The sequence below is a fragment of the Scophthalmus maximus genome, chromosome 20 (assembly GCF_022379125.1).
Source record: "Scophthalmus maximus strain ysfricsl-2021 chromosome 20, ASM2237912v1, whole genome shotgun sequence".
Lineage (NCBI taxonomy): Eukaryota > Metazoa > Chordata > Actinopteri > Pleuronectiformes > Scophthalmidae > Scophthalmus > Scophthalmus maximus.
The window spans coordinates 14,204,193-14,228,370 of NC_061534.1; the positions used below are offsets into that span (position 1 = coordinate 14,204,193).

General features: G+C 43.1%; 1 protein-coding gene across 10 annotated transcripts in view; it reads left to right on the forward strand.

Moving 5' to 3' along the window:
* The window catches only part of dab2ipb (DAB2 interacting protein b), a 143,535-nt gene that overhangs the window by 29,354 nt on the left and 90,003 nt on the right, over positions 1-24,178 (forward strand). For 2 of the 10 annotated variants that reach the window (XM_035608499.2, XM_035608500.2), the window contains exon 1: positions 6,363-6,517. The exons of the other annotated variants lie outside the window; for them this stretch is intronic. The gene's annotated coding sequence lies outside the window, so the exon portion shown is untranslated. Of the gene's footprint in view, positions 1-6,362; positions 6,518-24,178 lie in introns of those variants that run through there. 10 annotated transcript variants of the gene reach the window in all.

Sequence of the window (24,178 nt, forward strand, 5' to 3'; positions counted from 1 at the left end):
GCTTTTTTTGGGAAAATGTGAGATTTGTTAAAATTGTTCAGAATTTAGAAATACAGGAAAATCTAGCATTTAAAAAATAATGATGTTACCCTTTAGTGAAACCTAGTCCTGCATCCACACCTGTAGGTTACAGTAGGAAAACACGGCAGAAAAAGATCCACTGCCGTGACGTCCACGCGGCAGATGAAAAGTTCATCAAACCCAAACTAGCGGGGCGACGGTGGATATAAATAACACTGTAAGAGCAGAGCTAAGCAATAACCTCGGGGAGCTGACTTGTGGCCAGCAGCAACAGTGGCTCGACTCCATTTGGCCCCGTTTGTCAGAAAACCGCCCTGATGGGAGTCTGTCCGTCAGTGGAGCGCGGCTGAGGGGGGAAGGAGGGAGGGGGGGCAAGGAACAGAGGAAAGCAGTGCAGAGGCTGTGAGACAATAGAGCGGTGGGGGGAAATTGGAACGTATGCACAAATCGTGCCTTCGCTGTGTCGTGTTATGTACACGCTGAGCGCGTTAAGCGTGCTCGTCGGTGTGTGTGTCCGTGGTATGTTTTGCCATCGAGGTGTGCGTGATGTGTGTCTGAGCACCAGTGACTTCAAGGGGCAGAAAAACGGAGGCAAACGCATCCGTGAGCTTGTTACACGCTCACATGTCGGGGCCAATGTGCTGGTCCCGCGCGGAGTTCCAGAGAGTGCTGAGGGAATGAGAGAAGGTGGAAAATACTGACTGTGTGAAAGTGTAAACTGGTGAAGTCAGAGAGAGACCACGGATACTCGCAGACCTAAGTCTTTTTCACTGGGAGATTCTAATCAGAGTAGGATGCTAGAATCGTGAGATAGACTGATCCTAATCAGTGTTTTGTTTACCCCTCCGTCATTGTTTGTGTGGTTTACCCAGCTACAGAGCTCCGTTGATCCACCGGGGTATGTATTTCAGTACCAGTACCGGTGGGAAAATGTGCTGGTTTGAGCCTGAAATTGGAGCTTTGGGACTGGAAGAGCAGCAACATCAAACCTTAGACGGTTGATTCGAAATCTGTTGCCGTTCTGTCTGCTTTGTTTTCACTGTTGCAATGAAATTGAGGTTAACTGCTACAACTTTTTCTATATGCTGTCACGTTCTGTCCGTGTATACTGTCTGTTAAAGCCCCCTCATTAAAGAAGAGAGGTAGGTGTATAAGGTTATTATTTAACAACAGCGATTTTTGCTTAACCTAAACCAATTACTTTCACTCCATGTGGAGGCATTTTAATATTTCGTAGGCGGCACTAAAGGTTACTACTGTAAATCTGTTAAATTGCCCATTTTTATGAATATTAAGATTGAGTTGTTTGCCGCTTTAAAAATACAATCTCAGCGTTTACATCAAATATATTTCTTTTAGTTCAGTCAGCAAAATGTGATTAGATTTATCAGAAAATAAAACTCTACTCTATGAAGGATCTCTCGATTACCTTTCTCCTGCATGGATGTTACGTTTCTATGCAACTGAATTGCAACGGCAGAAACATAATTCACTTGCTGGATTATGTTCAGAGTCAACATATTTTTTGAATGAATGCAGAGCTACAGCCATTGATGGCTGGGGAGGCACAGAGGGGTGGTCAGGGAGGGTGCTGGGCGTAGAAAATGCATCACTATCCCACCAGAGACTGGCGGAGTCCAGTCTGTGGTAAAATTTAGGAAAAATTGTTAAGTGAAGTATAAATAAGCATGTTGTGTCAGATTTTGTTTTCTTTAATAAACGAGAACACAATCCTACCCATACCTTGTAAATGCCTTGACCGCCTAAACATAAGAATAACACTGTAATAGGGTGGTCAATTCAATAGATATTATACCATAAGGTATTGTGAGAGAAAACAAATGTGTTGTCTGTGAACACTTTTCTGTTTTGTATTAGTATCATTCAATATTTGCAGCTTGCCAAATATCTTAGCATGTCCTCATTGTGGTAATAGAAAATGTAATCCAGTAGCAATTTCCTACAAAATGTATAGAAACCTAATTTTAGCAGCATATCAAGGATTCTGCTTTAAGAATTAACCCTCCCAGCATTAACGACGACTTGCATGCTCAGATCTCGTGGCTTTACAGTGAAGCAGGGGAAAACATTTGCATCAGACACAATTGTCAATCGGTGACGAGGCACTCAAAGTTCACTGTCACCCTGGATGAGCAGCTTTAGGGGATTTCACGATAGTTGACAGTAGAGCGGGACAGAAAACGCATGCAGAGAGGGGCGTGGACTTTAAGTGATGAATTGCCTATTGAAACCGGCGGCCTCGGTAGTTATGCGGTGCGTGCGTTTCAGACTGCTGAGCCCCCACCACCCCCAAGTTCCAGGCGTTTATATAAGTCGAATTCCCTTTGGAATCCTTCCACAAAAAGCACTTGCTGGCATGGAAGGCATGGTAGCAGCCCTGACCCCACGTGCCGCACACAAGTGCCTTTGTCTCAAAATGGCAAATGTTGGCATTCCTGACTGTCCCATGTCCAACTATTCCTGCAGCTGAAACACACATTCCTCTTTCTCGGGGCCTTTACTGGCAAGAGGAAACACATCACCAGCCAAACACTGTGATTTGAACTGATGAAATTTGACGGTTTTATGTGGTACTTTTTTTTTTTTGGTAACACATAGAATCGGCTGTCTGAGGAGAGCAGTGGCATTTTGTGGCAGCAGAGTTTCGCTTCGGGACAAACATTTAGTCAAAAGAAGTGCAGAATGACTTCTTAAGGCACATCATTAGGATATTGTAGAAACACACATTATGCAAATAATGTATTTCCGCTGATGATTCTGCTCTTTTGTCACTGACATTCCTCACTTTCTGCTCGTCGCTGGTATCCTGCTCTCTTTCTTCTTCATCTCCCCCTTATATCCTGATTCAGGTTCACCAGTAACACACCTGCTGTCTCTAGAGGAAGACCCTTTTTGAAATACCCAAAGAGACACGAAAGCACAAAGAAAACCAATCCTTGCATAAACATAGTTGTCGCCATGCGTGTTCGTATAACCTTTCACACGTTCCTGGACAAAAACACACACAAATTGCGTCTGCAAAAACAAACAGAGTGACAGGGGTTGAGCGATCACTGAGACAGAAAGGGAGACGGACGGAGGGGAAGATGAAAGGAGAGGCGTGTCCGACTTGTCTATTGGAGTGGACTTCACCGCTTCGCTCTTTGTCCATGTGTAACCTTATAGCCCACATACCAAAGTACTTCAGCCATTGGGTTTCTGTCTTTCCCATTATTTTTTAACTCTCACTTCCTCCTTTTTCCCAACGTTTTCCCCGGTAATTGCTTATTCAAGGTGGAATTAGACATTGGCTAAACTCTGGCCTAAACAAACATCCTATAGGCTTCCTGATTTGACCTGGGTCATGCTAAAACTGCATTGAACTCTAGAAAAAAGATGGCGATCAAGACCAAGTTGTGCGTGTTGGGGGTTCTTGTTCTGTAAGTGGGTCCCTGCCTCTAAATGTGCGTTTCAGCCATTCTCAATTCTCGTATCCTTATTTTGATGGCAGTCATACCATCTCTGTTCACTTGTGAATATACCTTTGGATATTTGTCTCACATATTTCTGTTCTTGTTACTTTTAAATTGTGCTTGTTGGGCTTTTAAACCAACAATGTAGGGGGGGAAAAAGCCTCACTAATTGTATGAAGCTGCTTTGGAACTTTGGAAAAGCAGTAATCACGTGCGAGAATGTGTCAAAATAAAGCTCTCATCGCCGAGCTTTGCTGCACAACAAAAAAAGACAAACTCATAACAGGATGTTGGGATATTTTTATAGTCATGCCGAATGCCTCCAGAGCAAGAAACACATGAAAGTCATAGATCAACATATTCATCTCATCCTCCCCGATGTCGCCGTCACCAGCCCTCTGCAGCACAGCAACTCGTACCATTTCACATTTACCGGACGCGTGTGGAAACTGGGCTCTTTCTATTCTGGTTTTGGAAGCCGCAACTCGCCGAATACAGAGCGAAGTCTGTCATCAGTTTATCCAAACCCAATGTGCTTTCTTAATGCGCTGTTGAAATAATTGTAATTAGCTAAATTATAGATGTAAAAGCATTTCAATCAAGGAAACATCTGGTCTCCGCAATTATCTGCCAGATCAGTCTGTTTACCTTAAACGAAAAATTGGCCATTTAATAACTAAATGGTCTATAAAAGGTGACATAAATGGAAATACATTAAGTAGCAACAGTAGACACACATGCATAGTTTGAAAGCAGGTTTTTCAATCTTTGTCTCTTGTGAAGGTTTTGTTAAATGTGACAATGCTGCTTATAGAGCACATGTTGATGCCACAACTAGTACACTGCATATGAAAGCTTTTGCATAATTATTAAACCGTTGATCCTTCAGTCCACGCGTTTGACTCAGACTGAAATATCTCAACAACAGTCGGATGGATTCCCATGACTGAGTTTATACAGTAAGTCACGGTCCCCATGGATCCTGTTGACTTTGGTGAGCCCATGGTTTTTCTCATTGTGCCACCATATTTGTTTTTTCAATGAAAGTACCTGATAAATATTACATGGATTCCCATGATATTTGGGAATCACATTCGTACTAGAGCTGCAGCAATTACTAGATTAGTAATCGTCGGCTACATTAATCACCAACTTTTTTGAAAACCAATTAATCAGTCTAAGTCGTTTTTATGAAGAAGAAAAGAGTCAGAGCTCTCTGATTTCAGCTTCTTACATGTGAATATTTTCTGGTTTCTTTGCTCCTCTACGGCAGTAAACTGAATATCTCTGGTTTGTGGGAGAAACAAAACATCATCTTGGGGTTTGGGAAACATGAACAATCGGGGAAATCAAACTGTTGCAATGTTGTTGATCCCTTCGCTCGTCATCTGACACCATCAGGCCAAACATTTGATTTGCTGATCGGTCAATTTCACAGCTTTTGTCAGTGACTAAATGCCTGCACACAACTGATGAAGTTCAGATCAGCTGGAGCAGTAGATAGTGCTTTGTGGTAATAGGCACGCTAACATGCTGATGATCACAAAACAAGGATGAGAACACTTAAGCATTTTCACATGAAGCAATGCTACTGTGATACAGAGTTGGAAGCTTGGCCTCAGATTTTGTCTCGAAATTAACAAGATATAGCAGCAGATTGTATTAACACACCATATGTTATAATCATATGATATATATTTTTTGAGGCTTTGGCTTGACTGGATGTGGAGGAGAGAAGGAAGACACTGAAGGAGGAGTGGACTGGTGTGAATTGCAGGAGGAGATCTGATGTCACCTCTGTGGACAAATGTCTTGCTTGACAAATGTCTGGCCGAGGACAGCAGCCGAAACTCGAGAGTGCTGTTCTTGAGGCAGGAAGGAGGGAGGGACCAGGGAAGGACATGGGAACATCCCAACACAGCCTTTTCTCTTTCAGCCTACACAGACATTTGTGTTTTCAATCGCCTCACTAGCATACGTCATGACTTTTGTAACATTTTAAATTGCATTTGTGCCTGAATTATGCAATTAGCACCTCATTGGCTTGCCATTGCAATACATATACAATAACTATTTTATTCTTTTATTCAAGGTTGAAATGTTAGCTGGGCAGAGCAAAGTGCGATTGTCAACAAAGACACGTAATTGCCCAGGATAAAAACACAAACACTGATCTCTTCTCCCATAGAGCCACTGGAGAGTGTGTCCCGAGTGCACAGCAAACTTCTGCTAATGCTTTAAAGCTGCAGTGTGGTCGTGAGGCCCGGCCTGGCCCCGCGGTTTTTGGTCAACTGCAACCAGGCTTCTGATTGGTTGGACGGGAGGTAGGAATTTAGCTCTCTGAGGCCTAAACTCCTCCTCCTCCTCCTCCTCCTCCTCCTCCTCCTCCTCTGAGCCTCAGGCGCTGACGCACGACGGCATTCCCTGTGTTCACACACACACACACACACACACACACACACACACACACACACACACACCCACACACACACACACTCTCAGTCGCTCTCTGTCATTTACTTTCTCATATGAAAGGGGCTGCGGAACAGGGAGCTTGAACACAGGGAGCAAGGAAGTGAGAGAAAACAACACAAGACAAAGAGAATGCTCTCCTGCCCTCTGTGTTTGTGTGTGTGTGTGTGTGTGTGTGTGTGTGTGTGTGTGTGTGTGTGTGTGCGTGTGCGCGTGTGTGTGTGAGAGAGTGAGTGAGCCTTTTTTTCTCTCTCTCTGTGTGAGGGGGGAGGACCTGAACCCTGTTAAGTGCCCCTGCAGGAGTCCACAGGACCATACACACACACACACACACACACACACACACGCATACACGCATACTTGCTTGCCCCTCTTGCAGCTACTGCAGTCTGAATGAGTGCGAAGCAGAGGGAGAGACAGAGCAAGGAAGCAGGAGTGCGAGAGAGGGGAGGAGAAATCGCTGGACTTGCTACTTGTTGCTCTTGGTTTTCTGTGAGGATTGAGGATGATATTCCTTCTGCTTTCCCCGCAGCGCTGGGACCTTGTCTGAGGTGAGCGCCAACATTCCAGTTGTTTTTTTTGTTTTTGAACACTCTTCACTGGCCAGTCAGGTCAGTGAGATTAAAGGCTGGGGGTCTGAGTTACAAATGCTTGAGTTTTTCAGTGTGACTGCTCTCACGGTGGAATGGCGGAGGGGGGTTGAAGGAGAGGAGAAGGTGTGGAGGGAAGCTTTTCACGTGCCTGGGGGGGGGGAAACAACATTATCACACTCATCTGTCAGAGGAAGGAGGCTGAAAGAAGCCAACTGTCTTTTTTTTTTTATTTATGGGAGGAAACAAGACGAGGAGAGGAGAGCTTGTTGAATAAATGTCAAGACTCAAAGACGCTGAGAGCTGCAACATGCGAGTTTGAGCTCTGCCTCCACAAGTGGGACAGCAGAAGATCAGAGGGAAGGCTCAGTGCAGCTCTCAATCTCTCCACTCTGATGAATGCTTCCCCTTCTCTGCTGCTGTTTGTGTTTGTGTACATGCGTGCAGGATGCTTCCCTGAGAGGACCCGGCAAAATAAATGTGACATTTATTCGTAGCCAGTCCGGCCATGTTTGTAGTCCCGTTCTCCACAACTCTGTGGCCGAGGCACAAAGTAGTGTTTAACTGCTCCAGCAGTGTGTGCGTCTTCGTCTATCAGCTCCTGCGTGATTACAGTGTCTTCTGTAACTCCTCCACCACATGTAGCTCACCCGAGTGTGCTGCCTCATCATCATTCCTCCACCAACATGTGTTTACACGCTGCCGTCTATTACCCACACACAGGAGCGCTGAATGTCAACAATTTAGAAAGTTGCCCCTTTTCTGGCATTTGGGCGTAAAGATTTGTGTCGATTAAACATTTATCTTTCAATAGATAACTTTTGTTCTGGAAAACAGCTGTTTGAAAAGAACCAGATTCCATGTAAAGTGTTCAAAGATGAAGATTTTAGCCTTGTGCAGTAGTTGTGCTGCGCTGTGTTCGGGCGTGGGGCGGGCATTGTTGTCCTATTATTAGAGCGAGCCGGGCCAGCCAGCAGCTGTGGGGAAGGAAGCAGGCTCGGAGCAGCCGGAGAAGAGGGATTACTGGGAACCCTGAGCGGGAATTATGGACTGACCGGCGGAATGGCATTCCTAAGGTGGAAGATGAGCAAAGCCAGAGCGCCAGTCGAGACGTTGAGTGAACGGTGATCTGCACTGATACCCTCTGCTGTAACTGCAGATTATAGCTGTTGTGCAGCTGGATTTCTTGGTTATTGATTAATTGACCAGGCTTTGTTTAGGGCCGCAGGTCATATTTTTTCTATTAGAATCAATGCTGTTATTTATTAATCTACAGCACGAATCCTTTGGTCTATTAGTCTAGTTGCCAATCACAATTCTCAGAATCTAATGTGATGGCTTCACGTCGCTTGTCGTCTAAAGCAGTCCAAAACTCAGAGATGCTCAGTTTACATTAATATAAAGCAGAAGATCTTCACACCTGAGAAGCTGAAACGAGCGAGAGTGTAGCACGTTTCATTTGGAAAACGAGTGATTTGTTGATCGATCAAATGATAAGAAAGGATGGATCGTTTTTCTAATGACCATCCAAACAGCTATTGGAATGAACATGTCACCAGAAATCGCAGAAGCGGACCACAATGCAAGTGTTAAAGAAAGGGCATTTTTAGTTTTTAAAAAGAAAGAGACAAATAAAATACAGACATAATAGCAACCGTCATTCAGTCTGCCCAAACCCACTCTTTGTGAAATCTTTATCTCCGGCGGCCCAGCGAGGGAAGCTGACTAATTGCTCCACGGCGGTGAAAGTGGAAGGAGTTTCTCACAGATAATGATTACTCTGTGATTGACTGCTGTGATAAACTGCTGCCACACTGGCTCAAGAGATAATAGCGTCCCGGTATTACTCGCGCATCTCCACGGCCCCCTCCCCCTTCCTTCCCCCGTAAATCTCTGGTGTGTATTCCAGTGAGAAGTGCTTACTCTGTGTTATTGACAACAGGGCCTTTGTCACCTGCAACGTTTGACTTCCCTTGCATTTCATTTTCAGGTACGACCGCCGCTGAGTGCCCCTAGTATTTTCAAACGCACTCTGTAGCGTTGAACGCAGACTTTACTTTTGGGTGAAACTCGCAGTAGAGCTATCGGAAAACTGTCTTATCAGGAAAAAAACAAAAACCTGGAACACTTGAGTAATGAAGTCTTGTCTTGATTGTACTTGTTCACATATTTCTTTTTTTTTTTGTGATTGTGAAATCAAAGATCAAACTCCAGCTGCATTTACTCTGGAGGGAGTGGTGGACAGAGACGGTTTTGATTAGAAGTTTACCCATAACCAACCCTAGGCAGGTACATACAACTGCCCACATAACAGACAGTGGGCAGACATAACAAAAGTGAGGACTCTCTAATATTCAACCGTACCGGCACTTGTAGTTGTGATATTTAAAGTTTCAACACACTGGTATAGTTCTTTAAGTCACTTTGGTTCGCACACTCTTCGTGGTGTCTCCTCCTCGCGAACATCTGACTTGCGGCTTGTAGACTTTTTAGTATTGCAGGACCTGCCCCTCATCGCTCCGACTCCCTGTCCCAGCTTTGCCTTTACCCCTCCCACCCTCACTCTGTGAAGAACAGCTGAGTGTGTTGTGAATCGCAGACAACAGAGGGGATTTTTGATATACGTTTGACAGCAATACACGGGGTTTGGTGTCGCCGTGCATGTGGACTTGTGGAGAGAAGAGGAAGGTAGAGGGTTCTAGTTTCGGCTCCGCTCCGCACATGTTATGCAGGGTGCGTTCTGTGAGACACCGGATCACACTCGGTGTGAGATAAATAATCTGGTGAGTATGCGTCTCACTTTCTTTCACACATCATGTTTGGGCACGTGGCAGCAGCTGCAGCCGGCCTTTTATTGTCCGCCCTTGCACTTGTTGCTTGTTGATTGTTTAGATCAAAATTAATTAGCCATTTAGTTGTTGTGGAGCACTAATGGCGACTGTGGAAAATGATTCACTGTGTCCTCGTTCGCTGTGGCAATAAAGCGCCAAACATCTGAATTAAGGGCCACTCAAACAAAGGTTATTCATTTTTATCCTTAAACACCAAATCACTTCCCCTGCTCATGAGGGAACATGTACTGACACAGTGTGTAGACATTCATGATGGTCCTCTGAAAGGTCTTGCTGAAACATTTTACTGGGAATAAATTGAATTGTTTCAATTGTTACTGATTTGATGCAGTTGATGATTTAAAAAAATCCCCCCCGGTTCGATCTGCGGCCCCTCTCAGCAGACCCTCTAACCCCGACTGTGCTTTGTAACGTGCTCCCTGCTGAAGCTGCCAGTCAGACGGATGTATGGGATCACTGTCTGTCTGGTTGTATTCATGTGGGCTTAGAATCGGACTAGGGCAATGTAGTGTCAGCATGTATGCTGCATAGTCGAATTCCCCATCGTGTGACTACCGGGACAAATACCGGTGGGCTGCTACATTGGCGGAGCCGTTAAAAAAAAAAAAACTTTTTACATGAACCCCTTCGGTCTCTTTACCGGCCATTTCTGTGTGCCTGTCATCCGGTGCATGAGAGCATTCTACATGGGTGCTCTGGGACTGTGCTCACGGAGATGGAGAGTTGACACGGCTTGAGCAAGAAAGCGCCATACATACAGTACTGAACTCATGATGGTATGGCAATGTGGTGCAATTAAAATGAATAGCTATCTGGACGACATAAGCTGTTTTCAGACATGAACGGAAAATGTCCGGATGCAGAATTACGCGTAGACATTTTCGGGAGTTTGCCTTTCACACGAGGCAAACTCAGCGGGAGATTGTCTGAGTCGCATGAGTTCAAAACAACAGAAAATCTACGGAACGTTCTACGGACATGATGATAATTCCTCTGTGGAGAGCGGTGTTTTTGTTTACAGTCATAAACACCCGCCCCCGGAGATATTCCCGCCGTATTCTCACGTGGGCTCACTCTGACATTCTGCGGACATTTTGCTACGGGGGCTGGTTGGAACAACATTTGCGTTCTCACACACAGCCCCTCTGGAAGCAGCTATTAAGCCACATCCACTTTCACATTGTGTGTTCGTGGGTGCTAATGTCTCCACAGCGAGTTGACGTTCTCCTGAGATTCCGTGAATTCATTTGCACGTGTCATGTCAGTGTTTGTTTATGTAAAGGTGTGACACTTGTTGTGTGCAACATCTTGTCTGAGAAAGCCTCGTCGTGTTGCCTCACAAGGAGCCCACCCGTTGAGTTTTCAATGAGCCGAGAGATAATGGAGAAATGTCTCACGGCTCTTGTCTGTGGGAGTCCAGCAGTGGATCAGTGTCTAGTTTAACTTTGACTTATTTGTGCAGTATATGTGGCTAATGATGATAGTAGTACAGGTAACATGTCTCTATTTGCCTCTTTTTGTAAAGGAAATCTTTTATTGAGTATGTGTTTGTACGACCTGTGAGTGAATGATGTAACAGACAACATGGTGTAGAAACAAAAAACCCTGTCCTTTTTGCATGAAAAATGGTCAACAAGTATACATAAAGCACTGTATTCCAGTTTATTGAGTAGTTTTGGTCATCGTATTTACCAGTTATGTAACTTTATAGTCAACACGTTTTTGCTGAGATCTGGGAGGAAAACAGGAGCCAGACAGTTGTAAACAAGCCCAGCGGTTTAGTCTGATTATATAAACCACTTCATCTGAAGGTAAAGCAGAAATTTAGGTCACTGGAAAAAAATCAGTTACATTTTTCTCATTTTACAGGAAAACAGTCTGGATATTTATAGTTTAGGTAATAATTTAAACTTTATTTTTCTTTCCAAATATATTTGACTCACCTTTCCGATAGCTGGCCGCTCGTCTCTTGCTCTGTTCGACTCACTTTTGACATGTTTTTGCGCCCTTGAATCTCAGTCGGTTCATTTGCTGAGTTCATTGTTATTAGTATGCAAAAGAATAATGACCCAAGTTATAATAAATCTCAATTTCTCTTAAATTAAAAACTTGCAAATGAGGATCCTTTGCTGTTTGATTTTTTTCGTGCCCCCTTTATCTTTGTCTCCACGTGTCCTCTTTTAAAATTGCTCATAAAATAGATTTACAGATTGATGATGCCTGGTGATGAGTTTCAGACATAGTGATAAGCAATAAATTCTAGGTGACAAAACCTATCATGGAACCAGGCCTCTGGCTGTCAAAACAAAATGAAACTGCAGTGAAGAACAGGCATCCCACTTTTTGTCTGAGAGTTTTTAGAAGAACAGAATTAAACGTATATGGTATACGGACAATAAATGTACACAGTCCTTTATAAAGAACATGACACGACAAAGTTTCCTTTTTGTACACTTTTCTCTGTTCTTTACAAGGCAGTTAGATAAAACGCTCTTTGAACTTGATACTGAAGTCCAGCTAACTTGCCTGGTGTCTTGCAGGCTTTCAATGAAATATTGGAGTGTTGCTTTTCAATATATATTTTACATACATGCAAGCCGGGAAGATACTGACTAACTTGAACTTGAGAATGTAATTTTAAATGTTACACCTGTTTCGTGACATTTAAGCCTAGTTTTGTCATCTCCTAAACTATATTTAATCTGCACACAAATGTTCTCTCGCACGCAGCGCATCACCAGACTTTCATTGTTTCTATGGTAACCACCAAGGGGATGTGTAGATGTTCCACAGAGTCGTTATTTAGATCAACAAAAAGACACACTGCTTCCTGAGAGAGAGACTGGTTAATATACAGACTAAACACAGACAGGTACATTTTCATAAGTATATTTAGCTGGACATGGAAGTAAATCTTTCACTTCCCTCTTGAGATCCGTGTCATGTACACACGAGAGAGAGAGAGAGAGAGGGCGTCGTGATAACAGCGTTATTGTGCTAAGATACGTCCATGACACTTTCACAATGGATTACTTCTACTACTTCAGTTCTCTCTGTTTATCCGCTCTACTTCTCAGTTTATCTTCCAGCGTTCTCTCAGTTTATCACATATTTACAAACACACACAATCCGAGGGAGTGAGAGAAATCACGTTGATCACATAAGAAGGTGGCCCGACGTGCTGAGACAAAACAGAAAACAGGAAAGCGAGGGAAACGAACTCCACTCCCAAAGGTTCCCCCTTCCCTCCAACGTACCTCACTTCCTCTCACATAACTCCCCACCTCCCACTTTGACCCTTCACACACACACACACACCCACACACACACACACACGCACACACACGCACACGAGCACACATTCCAGCACTGTTACAATGAGACATCGCTATAGGCAAATATGCATATATAAAGTATTACTTGATTTTTAAGTGCTGCATTGAGCTGCTGTCGAGTTGCTTTTCAGTGTCTGTGCAGATCCAACTGGCGAAGACTGCACTGTCCCAGATAGTTGTGCTCCTCCTGTGTCCTGCCCTCGATCTCTCTGCATATAGCTACACAAACACAGATATGCTGCATATTAGCGCACGCGCGCTCACACACACACACACACACACACACACACACACACACACACACACAAGTTTTATCTTTTTTTTGGGATTGTTTCACTTTGACATAAAGGTAGATTTCAAGAAGACAGCCTTCAGAAATCCTAATCTGCCCATTTCCTCCCTTGGTGCCCCTGACAACTTCCATCTGCGGAAAGACACCAACACACATACACTGACTGTGCATGTGTGTGTGTGTGTGTGTGTGTGTGTGTGTGTGTGAGACTGTGGGGTTGCTGTTTATAGCTTGGATGTGGATTCCCACGCTTGATGAAGTGTTGCCGATCACAGTGATGGCTACACTTCGAGGCCACGCTCGCAGGCAGAAGTGCCTGTTTGGATGTTTGTCGTCATGTGTGAGTACATCTCTGTATGTGTGTGTGCGTGCAGCCTTGTTGGCAGTTTCCCATTGGCCGAGTTACCGTCTGTGCGCTGTGCTGAATGTCTTCCACCTCGTTCAGCTTTAACAAGCTGAAATAAGCAGCTCTTTTTTTTCCCAGTTCACTTGCTCTTCTCACAACTGGGCTGTTACCATTTATCTAGCCATGCTGGTTTTTTTGAACAGGTCTTTGAGACCGATCCAAACGAGCACCTTAAGAAAATATAGTAAGATCAACTTTAATGGTGCAAAGAATTAATTAAGTCTAACCAACATATCTGCGTCTGCTTTTCAGTAAACCCTTCAGTAAAATGAATGCCATTATAGGTGTATGAATCTAGTGCTTAATACCGATTGCATAATAATAATTCAGATGGTACCAAGTATTGTAAAATAGAACTGAAATCTAAGAAAGTAAATGTGTTTCGTAGTATTCTATTGTAAACCAAGAATGTTGTTGTGTGAGGCATTTAGCTCAGGCGAGGTTGTGGCGTCGGGGTTAGAGCGCCCACTTGCTCGCTGTGAATCTCGCAGAGTTCGGGAAAATGTCAGGGAATACCAAATAGTAGTTGAGAAATTTCACTCAAAGCCACAAATCAGTGCACCGCACGGTGGCACTGGTGGAAAGATGAGGGGAAGCAGAGTTCAGTGACTTTGCATGAAGAAGAAAAAAAAAAAATCTGAAATGGTAAAAACTTGTAGTATAATGAACATCTTTATTGACAATAATGCTTTGTACAAACTTCCATGACAATCCCTCAAGTAGTCGTTGACACATTTCAGTCTGGACCACAGTGATGACCTGACCAACAGACCGATCCAGCAGAGCTGCATTGCCGTCCCCCATGCTGCTAGTGTGGCTTAGAAATAAATAGGAACAGCATATTAAAATATTTCGGGAGAATGTAGATGCTGCCATGAGCATCAATTTCTGTATTCTGTGCATAAGCAACAAAAAACCCAACATAACGGATTTTAGTTAGTGGTCTGTCTGATACATCGAGTCTCACATGCGGCCCTGCGGGTCAATCCAGAAATCTCCCGCTGTGAATTCATTGAACACAGATCAAAATGATAAACTACTGTGTTAGAGACTCTGGGGTACAATGTCTTGACACGGCTGTATAAATGTTCTTGTTTCCTATTTCAGGGGTATTGGATGTTTTAGACGGATGAATACACGGGGGATAACGTGTAGAAAAATATCTGAGGGGAAAACATATTTTGAAATCTGATTTTTTTTTGTAAATACATGTACCATCAGGTAAAGGAGCATTCAGCAGTATTTAGTTGGGAATGGTCATTGCAATAATTGTCACGTGATTATTGGGAAGTTAAAGCAGAATTAAATGCATTAAAAGCAGGAATATTTATAGAAAACTTAAAGTGAAGTGAAATAAGTTTTATCATCCCATGGCGACATGATTCAAGAGTCAGCTGGAAGGCAGACTTCTTTACTATTAAACAGTAAACAGTTCATCTGAATGATAAATGACTGAGTTGTGTGATTAACAGCACAATATATATTATCCACTCATTAATTTTAGTCATCTGCATTGCATGGCGCACGATGAGTGTGTGTGTGTGGGTTTGCCTTTGTTCGAGAGGAGGACTGCTGTAAGAGCCAGGCTCTGTGTTCATTGACGGTCGTCCTTGCAGTGCATCGATTAACTTTAGCCACTACAATTAGAGCGATGGAGGCGGGTGCTCACGTGCCAGAGTCTGCGCAGGTGAGAGCTCAGTTAGTCGACACATTAGCACATAGCAAAGGTCAGCGGCTGATGCATTGAGAGGTTTTTACAGTACCATTATTTGCCACGGTCAGTATTGCTTGTATCGCTGCCAAAGCCCTAGTGTGACCTCCTTAGCCTCACTGTGCTGGCCACTTAAATTTCACACGGCCATTTAACAAATCACGTCTATTGTTCATATGACAATGGTGTCTCTGTGGCTGAATGGGACGTAGCGACCCTTACGTGGGCTGTGGCTGAATTCCATGAATTCCAGCATATAGAACATGAAGTATTAATGAATAAAATGGGAAACAATATCAGGTATTATCGTTATTCAAATGAGATATGTGGGCATTATTTATGTTTTCCGCTCCATTAATGTCGTGTGAACCTATGAGCTCAGACAGTTGGCACATTGTTACCTTAAGAGTTTTATAAAAAAAGTTTGACTGGGAACTGGAGTGAGCAAAGAAAAAGAAAGTGAGCAATTAAAGGCAAGAACGGGAAATACTAGTCCTTTCTCGCAAATTGCAACGAGACGGGGGATGTTAGAGAGAGAAGCAATAAAAAAAACAAAACTGAGGAATGAGAGGAGGATAATTGAAGCGCCACAGTCTCACTTCTGTAATGACATGTTCCCTCACCTATAAAACCGGCTCCCTGGCTCTGTCCTCTCATTTTGTTTACTGCATGTTGACAGCCTGTCCTGTCACCAGAAAAATGTACTATATATATATATATATATATATATATATATATATATATATATATATATATGCACAGACTCTGGTATTTGGGCACCCGCTTCCATCTCTCTAATTCCAATTATGCATATAATGTTTCACACTATATGCCAAGATGTGTTTGTGTAAAAACCTTATTTGCAGTCATTTGCCATGACTACGTTATGTTGACAGAAAACAGCCCCCCCAAAAAAATCAATATTAATAAACCCTGAACAGTAAAACAAAAAAAAAAATCCATTGCTCACACTGGAAATCATTTTTCAGCACACCACGTCTAAACCACACAACTGTCGCCACAGTTACCGTTCAAGATGGCAGATGTGTGCTTTGTTTTGCTTCTGTTTTGCAGCCAAGCCACCGCCATCAGTTTTGTAACAACAGACTGTTTGGGTCATTTGGCATATTGGAAAGTTTCCGAAAAGCCTCCAAACATTCATTTCTGCCTTTTTTTCCCCCCTTCTTTCTTCCATCCCTCTCTGCCGTTGCGTGATGTTTGACCTGGGATTTAAAGGGGAATCGCCACGAAGATTAAATAAGAACTTGATTACTAAAGGGAGATGGACAACGAAAAACCTGCGGAGGGCTTACAAAGTATTATGTGTGTGTTTTGTGCACACGGAACATGTGCGTGTAGTCGTGCCCCCCCCCTCCCCCAGTGGAATCAATGAACTTTCAATCTGTGTGTTTTACGTGGGCGGGTATGCAGATGTGAGCTCGCATGCAGCGACAGCGTGTCCAGCAGTCTATGGAACCTTCTCTCGTGTGTTATTTTGCTTGTCCGGGCTTTTTTGCAAGCCAACTGCTTATTTGTTGGATATGTTTTGCTTATTTGTTTGATCTACAGGGGATTTATTGGAACAGATTTCCCCTGTGCAAGCATTCACTTAAATGTCAACAACAGAATGTGGGCCATTCACTCTGTAATCCTGACACTGGCTCTTTGATGAGCGTAGCACATGGCCTCACTACGTGTGTGTGTGTGTGTGTGTGTGTGTGTGTGTGTTTGTTTACTTGTCCGTATGGGAAAGACATTGGCTACATCCATATGTTTTCGTTTAAAAAAAGCGTTCTAGAACTGAAACAATCTCTGTCAAGACGAGCGCTTTAGCTCTCTATTAGTATTAATCCCAAATGTGACTGATAAGTATCAGGAAGCGAATACGGGCGTCACATTTCCAAAGTGTCTTCATCTTTGTCCGTTCATACTACATTGCAGCCCCATGAGTTTTCAAACTAAAGAGGGACGAGCAGCGTTTCCAAACTTCTCTGTTTTAGGCGCTCAAAAACTTAACCATAGCAGCAGTGACCTAATAATGTGGATGTAGCCACAGAGTAAAGGTACATGCTGAAACAGCACACTGATAAGTTGCTGAATAGGTACTTAATAGTCAAATGTTATGATAATCAAGTAATTTATCAATTATCAAGCAAAAATATAGCACATATGTTGGTATCAGCTTCTTAAACATGAAGGTTTGCTTGTTTCCAATGCGCTAATATAACTGTAAATAAAATACGTTTGGATTGTGGACGACTAAATCAGACAAACAATCTAAAAATGTTTATCCAATATTATTATTATTCTTTTTTTAATGACTTGATCTTTACTTCTCTGTCTCCTACGCTTTTTCATACACTTCACCATCCAAGTACGGGAGATGGAAATCATTTTGCACATGAAGAATAATTTGGAATTGGGATTGAATTTAATGGTGAAGAGAGAGAGAGAGAGAGGAGGCCACAGACTATAGAGGACTTTTAGTCTCTAAGGAGCCATTGCAGTTGACGCCATTCCACACTTTTTTACCAAGCACACTTTTCCCCACATGATTTCAGGGAACACTACTGTAGGTGTTGAGTGCTAGAGAATAAGAGCTGGTACTATACTCTGTAAGGTAAACAGAAATGGAGTTGGCAGACCTCGAGCTCAGAGGATTCCTCGTCTGGTGCGAGCTCAACTATTGTAGTTTGTGGCTCTGTTGGGGGCCTAATTGATCTGGAGCCCACCAGCGGAGGAGGCAGATGAGAGGAGAGGTGCACAGCCACTGGCTAAGCTTAAATCCACACATGCAGCCTGTCAATGAGTGAGACAATGATATGTAAATAAGAAGCATTACAGTAGCAGTGCCACTGCTGCAGCAGCCCTCCAGCTATTCTGTCTGAACATTGTTCGTCTCCCGTGTTTCGCCCCTCGCCCAAGGCGGTGGGGGGTTTGTGCGGGGACAAGCCCAGCGACAATACACTCAGATGATGTGTTTTGTGAGTGTTGTCGTCTTTTTGCTTTTCATTATAAAGTGATTCAATGATCACATGTTGTAATGCGTGCACACATGTTTGTGAGAGAGAGAGCGTATGACTGAGAGAGTAATGGTCATGTGTTTGCCAGGTGACCTGCAGAAATGGACCCTTTGTTAGTGACATTGCATTTCGTGTCAGTTCAGAATTATGGAAATGCAGCAATTCAAACATTCAAAGTGTAACTTGAGACGTGCACTGAGGTCCGGACAATTGTCTGAACTTTTCCAAAAGGGCTGTATGTGAGAACGCAAATGTTGCTCCAGGCATTTTCTGGAATTTTTCCTGCCAGCCCCCATAGTTCAATCTCTGTAAAAATGTCCTTGTGAGCCAATGTGAGAATACAGTAGGAAAATCTCCAGAAGATTCCCGGCGAGCGAGTGGGCGCTCTCCCCAGGCCTCTGAATGTTCTGGAAACTTTCCTGCGGTCAGATAGATTGATGTACTTTATTTCACGGAAAATTTACTGCTGCATTATTCATATGTGAGCGGCCAATTTTCTGGACATTTTCTGGAGTTGAGGTCTGAAAACCTCAGCAAAAGCAAAAGCAAAGTGAAGTTGGGCGTTTACAAAACACGGGAGTCTAATCAATGAAAGGAGATCGGAAGAGTAGATTAGAGCTACTTTGACTTATAAAAGACACTTTGAACATTTAGAATTTACTGTTCAGAAGAAACCATATGCAGATCTCAGAAGACTGAGATCGAAAAAAAAATGCGCATCGCGAATTGCTTCTCTCTGCCTCTGGGTCTGGACGGCTCGTTGTCAACAACGGGGCGAAATGAATTCCAAAGTTTATCAAGGATTCCTTACAGGATCATTTTCAGGATGGCCGTCCGCCAGCTGACGCAGGACGCCGACCCTCAAAGCATCAAATTAAATCTATTGCAGAATGGCTTAATAAAAAAAATGAGAAAATCTGCCTTTTGAAGCAGCCCAGTGTGAGCCCACAGGCCTTAACCCGCCCAACAGAGATACTGTGGGACAACCTCCAGAGAGACATTCACACCAGGCTCTCCTGAAAAACATGGCTGAGCTGAAGACGCACTGTGAGGAGGAACAATGGTCTGAAATCCCTCCGCAGCTGCCAGAGGAGATTCGACCAGTTATTAAATCCATGGGTCCACTTACTGTTCCCACCAGAGCTGTGAATGTTTAATTGCCGGGTACAATAAAGGCACATCGTGTTTGTCTTGACTTTGATAAAGATGAGATTGTATTTTCACATTGATTAATGCCGTAAATCAGGTTATTCCAAAGGGTTTGGACACCTTTTTCACTCCCAGTGTATTTACCTGGTGACAAGCAGTTGACTGGTGAGAGTTTATGTTTGTCTGTACAGTACATTGGAAATCCAATCTGTGGACTAGCAGTTGCGTGTGCCTGACGGTGCCTCCGTGTCACATTTGATATCACACTGGCTGGGGTCCTTCTGTGCTGGTCTCAAGGGGTCACTTCATTAGCGAGACCCCATCTCATCTCTTCCCCCCCGCCTCGCTCTTCACTCTTTTAATCATGGCGAAAAAGAGCCCCCCACTCTCCCCTACTCCATTTTGCGTATCTTGTTTGTCCCCAGCCAACAGTGTCACACAGACTCCTCTGTTCTCCATCCGTCTGTAGTCTCTTATAATGAGTTCTGCCCGGGACGAGGCATTCTGCGAGTTGCCCTTTCACTCTGGGGCCAAGAGTGAGGCAGGAGGCCTGGATGAGAGGAGGAAGGAAAGTCAGCCTGGATGGATGGCACCAGTCTGTCACCAACCCAGCACTTCTGCACAACCAAACTTTTGTGCACTTTAATGACACACCCGCCATGCAAAGTGACCCACACTGCACCCGCACACACGCACACACGCACACACCAGCAATTATCTAACAGACACATTATGACACGGATGTCCTGCATCTCACTGCGAATTAAAAATGACTGCAGTCAAATCAATCCATCTCTCTACTTTCGCTTCTTCAACTCACGGTTGGACGTGACTCAACAGTGAAAATGTTTTTCATAGAAATAACAGCTGCTACAGGAGCTCAAACCATTTGGAATTTTTTCGTCAAACTTCACAATTGTGTTAATCATGTAGTGAAATTGAGCCTTTTGATGTTTTCAGTTTCGTTACATTTACATTTTTTGTGTATTTAAAACAATAACAGATACTTTCATGTTTATTCTAGATTCCGACTTTTACGTGCAAAATATTAAGACAATTTGAAAATGCAGTTTTTACAAAACGAGCCACAATGAGGTGATATCGACTGGTTTTATGGTGGATCAAAAGGTTGAACGCTAAATGCAACATTTCTTAAAAAACGATTTCTGGTTTATTATTGAATGTTAATGTAAACACTCAATAGTTGTAAGAAAATATTCGGATTCTTACAAATGGTTGGTGCTTGAGATGAAATGGGACAACAGACATGCTCATCTTTTATCTGTCATCAGGGAGCGGGTCAGTGATTCCTGCTTTGTGGATTAGATCCGATTACTGGATTATTGGAAAGTACTGTCAAGACATGAAGACAGAGCGGGCAGTTCCCGCAGTGAATTTTAATGCGTGTGGTTTGTTCAGGCCATCTATCAACTTCAGGACGGTTTTGGAAACACAAGTCAGCGTCTCTTCACTCTCTGTGTGTACATCACCGTGTTTTCCAGAAGGGGTCAGCGTTGATACAGGTTTAAGCTGCTTTTTGGCTCAGTCGAGTCCTCAGGCTGTGTTACATGTAAATGTAGATCTAATGACCTAATGACTTATGACTAATGGAATTATGATTAGTTTGCATTATCTGTATTTAGAGCTGCGGGTAATCAATTGGCTGAGCAACAGAGAAATATTCTGCAGTTATTTAGCTAATTAATGAATAAATAAGGTAGTTGGTCATGCAAAAATGTAAATGTAATCCCCCACCCCTGTTCCTGTTCGTCTTTTCTATACTGCATTTTTCTATCATTGAAATCTTATGAGTTTACTTGACAAAATTGAATTTTATGACATTGCTCTGACATTTAGAAATTGTAAAGGCCACTTTAAACAATAAATTTTTTTTTTTAAAAATCTGGAAGATTATTTGACAGTGACAATAATTGTGAGGTGTATAACCCCCATGCACAACATAGTTCACCCTCATCAGTAGAAGCAGTGTGTCCCCTACAATATATATATATATATATATATATATATATATATATATATATATATATATATATATATATATATATTCTTTATATTTTACATAATGTAATTTAAGGTCACTTTCCTTATACACCTTATTCCTAATTCCTCTATGAAAGATTGTGGATGAAACGTGATTTGTAAACCCTAACCCCCCCCCCCCCCCCCCCCAAACCAATAAACCTAGGGGGAACACTGAGAAGAGACGGGCAGAGAGAAAATGACTGCTCACTGTGTCTGACGTCTTTAAGAGTTTGCTGCTTTCTACTCCGAATCAGCACCGACTTTATTATGAATATAAAAGTCAAGTTGTCTTTCAGAGGGTAAACTATTATATGCCCAAGGAGATTCGAGGAGCAGTGACCATCAATTGTGGCTTAATCCCCCGCTTGTAATCCATACTAATATGTTTTGTCAGTTCAGGACGAGGAAGCTCTGCCCAATTTTCTTTTACGGTGCCGTCTAATCCCAAACGACTCCCTCTGAGGTCTTTTCTGCTCCAACATGCTGCCGGCTATATTTCAGGTACGAGAGCAAGCAAGCGCCACTCTGGGAGTGAGAGCCATCCACTACGGAGACAACAGAATGAGCTGTGCTCCCAATCAATACGTCTCTCTTTGTGTGTTTGTTTGCTCTGAAAGCGGAATTGCTTCCACCACCACCACCACCACCACCCCCGGCTGGATACGTCGCCGTTTCTGTTTGAAATGTTTTTAGAGCTTAACTGGTTTCACTCACTTTCCAGGTTTTGGGTGATTTTCATTCACATGGCGATATATCTGCTCTTCTCTCGGGGCCTCTCGCTGTGTTGTTTCAGTCACTGGTGTTCATTGCGTTTTAATTTGAGTGGCTGCATTTGTTTAAACATGCACCAATGTGGATCATCGATGTTGTTTGTGAGTAAAAACTGGAGCAACGAGACAATTGTGCAGTTTAAGCCTCAGAATCTTACCAACATATAGTAACATGCACAGCAGTCACACATTTACATAGTTTGAAACCTTCCTAAAATTTTTAATTGTCGGTCTAGGGTTATTAATTCCTGGTTAAATATGTACATGAGGAACTCCCTCACGTATCAATATTCTTTCAAGTTAACCTTAGATACAAACTGCTGACAAATGAATTAAATCTGGAAAGTAATTAAGAATCTAATATCTAATATCTTTCTCTTTTCTCTCTCTTTTGCCACCATGTGTACCTGACCCTTCTCTCCAATGTTCTCTTTAACAGGTAAGACATTTTTTTTACTAATGCCGTGCTTGTGATTCTAGATGTGGCAGGCATTTCTCCTCACATCCTCCATCTCCAGGTTTCTCTCTGGTCTCTTGATGCAGGCAGGAAGCAGATGTATTATTTCCATCTTTCAATGCTGAGTGCTGGGCGATTTGTTCCCCTATTTAACACGGCGCATCTTCCACCGCGAGTCTCTCTTCGGCACACTTAATGGCCTGTGCGGATCCCTACGATGTGTTCATCGTGATCGAATCGTAATCAAGTCATTAGTGTGTTGGTATATGCGTCTGCAAGGGTTTGTTGTTTCCAAACCTTTTCTCCCACTCTCGAGATTTATGATGTCAGTATGCTGACTGACTGGAAAGTGGGGCACTTAAAACACCCGATCCAAATGCCTGGGCTGGTCCATAGTGCTGAGTATGGAAAAGAAACCTGCAAAGAAGTATTACCGCTAATACGCCTCATGAAGTGAAAGGGAATTCAAGTAGAAATACACAGCACAGTGTTGGAGAGTCTAACCCACTGGTTTGCCCTAAGATGTTTAAAGTTTTTTAAAAAGGGGTCACAGACATTCAGGTTTAATAAAGACAAAATATTCTTCCTCAAACAGGTGGCCACTGTTGTTGTTGTGCCTTCGATGGGGACTATTTTCTGTTTTTCTTCTAGTAATATAAGTATAATACGTATTAGTCTGGGACCTCTCGGCTCATTTTTGACGTCCAAGAGGCGCTACCAATGGAAGCAGGCAAATCATGTGACGTCTGTTGAGCGAGGCGAAAAATATCAACAGACGAGAGCAGAGAGGAGATGTCTGTGATGATGATTCCACAATGACTGTGAACGAGACATTGTGTGCTTTTATTCAAATGCTCGTTCGTCAGCGGCAGCCTTGGTTGCTTACCAAAGTCGCTTCCGTCCATGTCGTGGTATAAACCCCGCCCAATATCAGATCATTTTGTTGTGATCGGACCCGGCAAGTTTTCTGCCAGGGGAAATCACTTCCCAATGGATGGGATCCAGACCGTAGTCTGGCAGAGCAAATTTAAATGAGCTCCCAGAATTTGTATTTATTGTGTTGAGCAAAACCCCAACAACATGGATTACACCCAAAGGGACAGTAGAGTTTAGCTTCCTGTTTGAATGTTTGTCTTCTCATTGGCGAAGCAAATGTTTACAGCCAAAACATTGTAATTGGATCACAGTTTAATAAGTTCCTCTCTCAACACTGGGCTCTCATCTGCACATATTTGGCTTCCTCTTATGTTGCCAATGTTCAACATCACCGAACAGGTCTCGGAATTATCACGTGTTCACCTTTTTATCCGATCCTTCTGCCCTCTAAGAGTTAGCTGCTGATATTCACGTTGAATAAAGCATTTCTTGGTTTTTACTTTACCTTGCTTCATTGACCTTTTACCGGCCCCTTCACTGCTCACTGGTGTCTTTGTCGCGGAGCAATGGGAGGCAACACACGAACTCTGCATGACCCCGACTCTCTGGTCTGCCAGTCTGTTGACTCCGAGACCCGTCAGACAAGAACTCATTGTAGGTAACTATAGTCCCACTGTGACTATTATGCAGGAGGAGACAAATCAGTTG